Source organism: Scylla paramamosain, chromosome 43 (genome assembly GCF_035594125.1).
Source record: "Scylla paramamosain isolate STU-SP2022 chromosome 43, ASM3559412v1, whole genome shotgun sequence".
NCBI classification, from domain to species: Eukaryota; Metazoa; Arthropoda; class Malacostraca; order Decapoda; family Portunidae; genus Scylla; species Scylla paramamosain.
Window position 1 is genome coordinate 8,172,284 of NC_087193.1, and position 7,500 is coordinate 8,179,783.

Below are 7,500 nucleotides of genomic sequence, written 5' to 3' on the forward strand. Positions count from 1 at the left end.
TTATCTTGCCTCGACTGCCTTTTCTTTTGTTCTGTCCCCCCTCCTCCTCCTCCTCCTCTTCCTCCTGGGTTTCCTCTCCCCGCCTCATTGTTAGGATAATGTACGAGGTGTTTACGTGCGTGGCTGGGTGCTAAGACTGCTGGCTGGGGCAATGCGGTACCGAGGCTCGAGTCCCGGTCTTCCCGCGGCTCACAACAGGTATTCGCTCCCTCTGTGACCTTGGTATTTATTATTCGTTCACCTGCGCTAATGTGAATATTAACCCGCACCAGATTACCGGCGGCAGGCCCTTAAAAATACAACGTTTCCTTCATTTGCATTGATTACACTGATTAGCAACGCGCAGTGCAGGTGGTTTATATACGCGGCATGACTCCCCCCTTAACTCCTTACCCCTCCTCCTCGGTGACTACTGGAATCCTGCACGCCCTAACGACCTCTCTTACAACTACTATGACCTTCCTGCTAACGACGTATTCTGAAACACCTCTCCACTGCACCTCCACTACTTTCAAAAGGCTCAGTTGAAGTTACACGGGTTTTTAATGGTGTTTTTAAGGTTCCAGTGGCAGATTGGCGATATTTGAACGTTACTGACTAGAGAAACACTCTTGAGAACCTGGCTAATGTCGTCTGTGGCCTTGGGAGAGAGACAGACAGCTAAGCATTTCTGTATGTCTGAGTGTCATCTTCCCAGCTCTGTTTGCTGTACATTGTCACCTCTTGGGTATACCTATCTCCTCCTCTTCCTCTTCCTCGTCCTTCGTACCATCCCTCTTCGCCTCCTCTGCCGCTCCAGCCAGTCTCGTTTTTACGTCAGGGGGACACAAGGGTCAGAATGGGGTCAGGGAGGTGGCGGTTCCTCCATGCACACCCGCTGGGCAGTTTATGGGTGTTGTCAAGTGATCATCTAGAGAAGGAGGAGGAGGAGGAGGAGGAGGAGGAGGAGGGGGAGGAGGAGGAGGAGGATGCCTGTGTGGTGTTCTGAATGCTTCGTTTTGTTGTGAGTGGCAGTGGTGTGTGTTTCCCAGTTGTTGTTACTGAGCGAGAGTTAGTTTGAGTGTGTGAGAGTGTGTGAGATTGGAATGTGGGCTGCTGTGAACGGTGATGTGAGTGGCTGACTGGCTGACTGGCTGGCTGACTGGCTGGCTGGCTGGCTGGTGTCTGACTGGCTGGTGAACTAAGTGACTGGTGATCTGATTGGTGATTTGAATGACTGACTGGTGACTGGCTGATGATTCTAGTGACTGTTCTGATCTGCTGGTCTAGTTATATTTTACTTTGATAACACACACACACACACACACACACACACACACACACACACACACACACACACACACACACACACGCACACGCACACAGACGTCAAAATAGCTTTATTAAACGTACATCAAACTTCATGAAAACCTTGATTGATAGGATGAAGATGTGCGGGGAGATTAGCAGGAGGAAGAGGAAGAGGAGGAGGAGAAGGAGGAGGAGGAGGAAGGAAGTGGCGAGGAAGCTAAGTGGAGATCGCTGTTGTTGATGTTGAAGATAAAGGAACAACAATAGAGAGAGAGAGAGAGAGAGAGAGAGAGAGAGAGAGAGAGAGAGAGAGAGAGAGAGAGAGAGAGAGAGAGAGAGAGAGAGAGAGAGAAGGAAAAAGACGCGAAAAACAAAAATTAAGTCCGCATTTTGATCGAGTGACTCAGAATACCCACCTGGACTTCTGATCTTACCTGCCTCCCCTCTACACGTGCACAGGTAAGATCGAGTCACCTGTGCATAATATAACATTCGATTCTGACTCGCCAGGATAAGAGGACAGGAAAAATCGTCTTTATATTGATTTCTAGCTTGTTTTATCAGCGTCCAGAGTTGTGAAGGTGAAGGAGGGGAAGGTGAGGGTGCTTATCCAGGTGAGGAGGGTAAGGAGGTGAGTATCTGTTCATTATAGAGGTGGTGGTGAGAATATAAGTGTGAGAAGAAGGTGAAGGTGAGGGTATGTGTTAGGTTAAGTTAGGTGTGAGAGGAAGGTGATATAAGAAACACACACACACACACACACACACACACACACACACACACACACACACACACACACATACATACATAAAAAAAAAATCCTATACAAACACAAAACTAAATAATTATCACCACTGACGAAGACGCGGACGGAGATAAGCAAAGAAAACGGAACACGTGGTACTGGAGGCGGCGTCAACAAGCAGGGCAGTGAACAGACGACAGAGGGCACCATAACCAGGCCAACTGATCACGCTTCGGTCGCAGCTGCCCCACAAACAGGTTCCTGACGTGGGCGACGGAGGGTGGACAGTATTTCAGGGCGTGTCTCGGAATGATGGGGGCAACATGGGCATCCAGACACACCCACCGCCTGGTAAACACGAGTGGGTGGCTTGTACGGTACAATACAGAGCAGTTTCCTCTTCTCTGTATCTTTCAATTAACCTTGGCTTAAAAGTAGCGCTCCGTTGAACTGTTCCCTGTGTGTGTGTGTGTCCTGCCTGGTGTGAACTACTACAGCGCGGCGCTCGTGAGTATAAAACGTGCTTCCTATGCGTTCTGATGCTATCCAGAAAAGGAACGTCCGTGCGTGGGCCGAGTGGGGGAGTTTATTAAGGCAGTTGGGGAGAGAGAGTGTGGGGAGTTTAGGGGGCGCGGAGGCAGGACGTAGAGGCTGGGAGGGGAACGTGGTGGGGAGTGGCGTGGGAGCAAGTTGGGGAGGGCGTGGATACAGGCGTGGGGGATGTTGTGGGGAAGGTGTGCAGGAGGGCGTGGATAAGAAGTGTGGGGAAGCGTGCATTAGGAGTTGGGGAAGGGGTAGGCGTTGGGGAGGCGTGGGGAGCAGTGGAGGCTGGGTGGGGATTGGGTGGAGGAGGCGTGGGGGGAGCTGTGGGCGTTGGAACAGAGTCGAGTGGAGGCGTTACGAATGTCGACGTGTCTGAGCACCTGAGTGTTTGTTTTAGCGGCCGGCAGATGGCAGCACGATAGCGTTTCTTTATTAGTAGCAATAAAACGTTTTATTGGCCCTCCACTACGGCCCAGTCCCTTCTGTTCTTGCCTCCCCGAGACTCGCGTATGCTGAGTGGGAGTTATTATCACTGCTGAGTATAATGAGAAAGGCGAAAGGCCGGGACGCATCCTTTGTATTCCCTTCTTTTCACTTTATTGCCTCGCCCGGGAAAGAAAAGATAGAAGATTTCGTTTTATTGTTGAGGGAAACACCTGCGTGAGGGGAAAGGTGAGAAGGTGCACAGGTGACACAGGTGATGGAGAGGAGAGGTGTTAACTGATGGAAAAGATTTGATCATTCTTCTCCCTCTTTCTCTCTCTCTCAAGCAAAAAAAAAAAAAAAAAAAAAACTGATTAGGAGGAGGAGGAGGAGGAGCAGGAGGAGGAGGAGGAGAAGGAGGAAGAGGAGGAGAGCAATTTCCATATGGTAATGTTTCTTCTTGTCTACAGTCACCACAGTAGTAAAATTGGGTCTGAAGTTTACAGCATCCGTGTGTGTGTGTGTGTGTGTGTGTGTGTGTGTGTGTGTGTGTGTGTGTGTGTGTGTGTTTCCTTCTGTCTGTAAAAAAGAAAAAAGGGGGGAAGCAATAAATTAGCGGTTGATATCTTTTCCTGTTTTTATTTCCAATCACTTAAACATTTTTTCCCCTTTTTTTCCCTTTTTATTACGTTCCTTTTTTTTTTATGCCTATTAGTGTTTTCTTTCTTCCTGTTGTCTGTTTTATTACTCAAAATCTTCCTTCTTTTCTCTCTCTCTGTTTTCCTTCTATTTGCCATTGTCTTATCTCACACTTTCCTTGTTTTTTCCATTATCATCAATTATCAAGCTATTTCCCTCGTCTTTTTCTTTTATGTGTTACGTATACCCCCCTTCCCCCTCTCTCTCTCTCTCTCTCTCTCTCTCTCTCTCTCTCTCTCTCTCTCTCTCTCTCTCTCATGCACTCACTACCTCCACTTCACATTAACATTTTATATCTTCTCCTCTCCCTCTCCCTCTCTCTCTCCCTCTCCCTCTCCCTCACCAAGACTTACTACCTGCCACAGACATGTGTTTATAGCTTTCCACCTCCTGCTGTAAGAGAGAGTGAGAGTGAGAGGGAGAAGGGGAGGGGGGAGAGGGGGGACTAAACACACACACACACACACACACACACACACACACACACACACACACACACACACACACACACTCCCTCACGAAATCAGAAAAATAATGTCTAAACTTCAGCATTTTTTTCTTTTTTTTTTTTTTATCTTTATTCTCAGACACGTGATTTTTTTTTTATTTTTTTATGATGTTAGTCTGTGTTCGTTTTATTTTGTTTCTATTTTTATTATATCTTGGTGTTTTATTATTATTATTATTATTATTATTATTATTATTATTATTATTATTATTATTGTTGTTATTGTTATTATTGGTCTGTCTTTTCGGTGTTTGTTTGTTTTCAGTTTTCTTTTTTTTTATCAGCATTACGTGACCATGAAAGAAAGACACCGTAGTTATTGACATTCTCTCTCTCTCTCTCTCTCTCTCTCTCTCTCTCTCTCTCTCTCTCTCTCTCTCTCTCTCTCTCTCTCTCTCTCTCTCTCATTTCTACCTATATCTTCATTTCCTCTTATTCCCTTGTTTCTTTACACTTCCTCCTTTCTCTCACTTTCGATATATTTTCCTCCTATTTCCTCTGTTTCTACTCTGAATCCTTTCCTTCCTCTTCTTTCCTCTACCATTTATCTATATTTGTTTCCCTTCCAGCTCTTCCTTTTCCTTTCTTCTTTTTTTTTTCCTTACTTTTTTTTAATACTTAGAATCCTTTCCTTCCTCCACTTTCCTCTATCACTTATCAATATTTTTTTCCCTCCCACTTCTTCCTTTTCCTTTCTTCTTCTTTTTTTTTTCCTACCAAGAGCAGAGTGGTCAGTGGCGTGAGAATATTCCATGCAAAAGCTAAAGGAACGTCTAGATTACCCTAAAGGAACAAGACATCCGGAAGCGCTAACGTTAAGATGAATAATTATGAGACCAAATGTACAGCAGATTATATCCTTGTATTGACATTATCACAGGCTATTTGAGTTTCTAATCTTTTTTTTTTCATCCGTGCTTCTCCTCTTTCATTACCATATCCTTCCTTACACTCCATTACCTCTTCCTCCTCCTCTTCCTCTTTCTCCTCCTTTCTCCTTCTCCTGCCAGCTTCCACTTCCTCTAAACCTTTTATTTTTCCCCGCACCATTCATCAACTTCTCGTATTATGAGAGAAACGTATTATTAGTGGTACTTTACAATCACTCAGTAGGAAAATACACCAAAATACACACGCACACACATACATACATACACACTCATGTACATTTGAGGATAGTTACCTGGTTTACACACACACACACACACACACACACAGACGCACACGCACACACAGACACACACGCCACTTCACACATGTGTAAAAATACGACTTCCTCTCACCACAGGTATTTGGAAACAGGTAAGGCAGCCAGGTAAAGAGATGTTATTAACTGAAGGTGCTAAGTCAGGTAGATTTACGTAGAAGGAGAGAAATTCATGTGAGAAAATGGGAACAGACTAAAAACGGAAAGGAAGACAAAGAAGAAAATGGAGAAAAAAAATGAAAAGAGAATGAATATGAAAGGAATTACGGAAGGAATTAAATGAAAAAAAATGTAAAAAGAGGAAGGAAAACATGAGAAAATTAAACGAAACAGGAGAGAGAGAGAGAGAGAGAGAGAGAGAGAGAGAGAGAGAGAGAGAGAGAGAGAGAGAGAGAGAGAGAGAGAGAGAAAGAAAAGGGTTAAGGAAACAGGTAAGGCGGGCAGGTAAGACGCCAATACCTGGGCTGGTAGCGATAACAAGGCTTGCATGACTAGGTGGCGTGACAAAGGTGTGTATGGGCAGGGGAGGGAAGGGGAGGGAGATAACATTGGTGGTGTATGGGTGGAAATAAAAGTGTGGGGAAGATAACGCTTATCTATCAATTGATTATGAAAGTTTGTTGCATATGGGTTCTCTCTCTCTCTCTCTCTCTCTCTCTCTCTCTCTCTCTCTCTCTCTCTCTCTCTCTCTCTCTCTCTCTCTCTGATGATGATGATCTGGAAAATAACATGTTCAATTTCTCCTCCTGTTTCTGTTGTTGTTGTTATTCTTGTTCCTCTTATTGTTGTTGTTGTTGTTGTTGTTCCTCTTCTTGTTCGTGTTCTTTCTATTCTTTCTCCTCGTCCTCGTCTATTTTTTCTTTTCGTCCTCGTTCCCACCTCCTCTTTCTCTTCGTCTTCTCTTTTTCTTCATCCTCGTCTTCTCAGCTCCTCTTTCTCTTCGTCCTCGTCATCATCTCCTCTTTCTCTTTTTTCTTTGTCCTCGTCTCCGCTTTCTCCTCATCCTTGTCTCTTCATCTCCTCTTTCTCTTTGTCTTCATCTCCTCGTCCTCGTCTTTATCTTCGTCTGCTCATCTCGTCCCCTGTTTCTCCTCTTTCTCTTCGTCATCGTCTCCTCTTTCTCTTCGTCTTCTCCTCATCTCCTCGTCGTCGTTCATCCCGGTGACCGCGGCAGCTGCGTGATACTTATCGATGGACACGCTCCGCCGACGATTAACGACTCGTAAACGACACGATGAAACGCTCCCAAGGGCCTCCTCCTCCTCCTCCTCCTCCTCCTCCTCCTCCTCCTCCTCCTCCTCCTGCTCCTCCTCTTCTTCTTCTTCCTCCTCCTCCTGCGTCTTTTGTTTCTGCTTATTTTTACTTCATTATAAGTAACACCATAATTTTTCTTTAATCTTTGGTTGTTTTTTTTAATGGTTTGCTCCTCCTCCTCCTCCTCCTCCTCCTCCTCTCCTCCTCCTCCTCCTTCTTTTTTTTCTTCTTATTCTGCTTCTGACGTTCTTCTTTTAACTTAATCATGTGTGTTGTTTTTTGTTCTCTATATTTTATTTTTATCATTCCTTCTATTATTATTTTTTTCTTTTTTTTTTCATCCACCGCCTCCTCCTCTTCCTCCTCCAACACCTCCAGCCATTCTTCGTCTTCCTGTATCATATGCATTATTTTCTCATCTAATCTTATCATTCCTTACAATATTCCCATTTAAATCTAGCTTACCATCCCCCTCCTCCTACTCCTCCTCCTCTTTCTCCTCTTCTTTCTCCTCCTTCTTCTCCTTCCTCCTACTTCCTTTTGTCCCAGCTCGTAAAAAGACATCTGATACACACACACTTTCAAAACACTGGCCAAGATAACATCAAAATCCCTCTTTAGTGGGATTAGGAAGACAATAGAAGACCAGAAACTCTTAACTGTTCCAATAATACACATGAATAAATTAAAATAAAAAAATAAATAAAAAAAAAACAAAGGATATTATTTTCTGCACGGTGAAAGAATAACAAAAGGTGTTTTTTTCTTTTTTTTCTCTCTCTCTTTGTCCTTAATGATCGGGAATTAGTGAGGAAAATGAGTCACTAATTT

The 7,500-nt window shown here is 44.4% G+C and overlaps 2 protein-coding genes across 3 annotated transcripts in view; one reads left to right on the forward strand and one right to left on the reverse strand.

The window, feature by feature from the left end:
• The window catches only part of LOC135093656 (uncharacterized), a 96,646-nt gene that overhangs the window by 88,519 nt on the left and 627 nt on the right, over positions 1–7,500 (reverse strand). The gene's annotated exons all lie outside the window — the stretch shown is intronic.
• Positions 1–7,500, forward strand: part of LOC135093655 (LIM/homeobox protein Lhx9-like) — a 115,026-nt gene that overhangs the window by 51,959 nt on the left and 55,567 nt on the right. The window lies entirely within an intron of this gene.